Source organism: Nothoprocta perdicaria, unplaced genomic scaffold (assembly GCF_003342845.1).
Source record: "Nothoprocta perdicaria isolate Ctin4 unplaced genomic scaffold, notPer1 scaffold_11, whole genome shotgun sequence".
NCBI classification, from domain to species: domain Eukaryota; kingdom Metazoa; phylum Chordata; class Aves; order Tinamiformes; family Tinamidae; genus Nothoprocta; species Nothoprocta perdicaria.
This window is the reverse complement of record NW_020454205.1, coordinates 2,973,783-2,975,298: the sequence shown is the minus strand read 5'-3', so window position 1 is coordinate 2,975,298 and position 1,516 is coordinate 2,973,783.

Here is a 1,516-nt window from a genome sequence, read left to right as displayed (position 1 = left end):
GAAAGGGCGGTAAAGAGGATTTCACCTTGTCATCCAGATGGAAAATGGCACAGAAGGAGTGAATAAACGCTGCCTAGCTCTCCTGGCACTGTTCAGACCTTCCGCAGCAGCAGCAGCCTCCCCAGCTTTGGGCCATCACGCAGACGCTGCTTGCCCAGCCTGCACATAGGACACCCTGATGGTCAGCATGGCCTCGCCTGGCACGGGCTCCCGCCAAAGCGGTGCAGAGGCTTCGGCTGGTCCTCGGGACCGCGCTGCGGGGCTCTCCCTCCTGCAGGGCACTGGTGCAGCACCAGCACGCGCAGGCTCTCCCACAGTCCGCACCGTCCCGGAGGGAACCGCACGATGTGCCTCCTCCTGCATGCAGCCCCTGCTGCTCTCCGCATTCCCCGTGAGCACCGCGCCGTTTCCCCCGCGTTTCGTTAAGTTAGCAGGTTCTCTGCGTTTTGACTCATTGCCCTGGCAGTGCCCGTGATGGCTGCAGGAAGCCTCCATGTGTGGCCCTACATGTGTGACTTGTGGAGTGGCTGCAGGGTAAAAGGGGCCTGTTGGTGAGCAGCCAGGCTGCTGCTGCCTTTCCGTGCAACAGTCACTTTCAGGCGTAGGCCAGGATAATTCCCGAGAGAGCACAGAGCTGTAGCCCACTGTGGCTGGCCCATCTCTCTGTCCTGCAGGCCGGTTTACTGTCATTTACGGTCCTGTGAAGGATATCTGTCCCTCAAACTACATTCGGTTTGTTCAGAATGCAAGAGCTAACTTACTTGGTCCTCAGAAACACATCAGTTCTTTTCAGAAGTGAAAAGGGGCTTTTTCAGTAAGGGAGGCTTCAGAAACAGCAAAAGAGAACAGAAAAAGCAGGCTGAAGACAAGCAAGAACAATATGTAACTTGTCACATCGTTTGTATCACACTATTGGTATTCTATTGCAACATACAATTTGCAGGCCAACGCTGAAAAGAATTGGGGTAATGAAAGTCCTCCTCAGGGGCACGGAAGTGGCATTTGCCAAAAGGAGAGAGGATGTATCGATTCCTCCCTGTGCTCAAACTGCTAAATGGCGTTGACCTTGCACCTAAACAATGCAGCCTCTCGAACTATGGTCCATTGAATGTACGTGTTCAATTCTCTCACACACACACCAGGTTCAAAGGCAGACTACCATCTGCAAGGCCTTGGAAAAGACGTATTTTGAAGATGCCTGAGCAAAGCATCTGCTGGAGAACTGTACCCCCGCCGTGAGAGGGAAAGGGGGGCAAGTCTGCCCGGATATTACTACCGCACGCCCGGTGCCATCATCACTAACGCTAAGCTGGCAGCAAGGCCATTGGGTAAACTGCTGCTGAGCCCTCATCCCCTCTTCTGCTGCACGGGGAGGTAAAAGTAATCGGGCAGCCGCACGCCTAGCACACGGCGGTTTCCCCGGGCCAGGCTCCGGCCGCGGGCGGGCCGGGACCGCCCTTCCCCGCCGGGCTCCGGCCGCGGCGAGGCTCGCGCAACCCGCCAGGCCCCGCGCCGC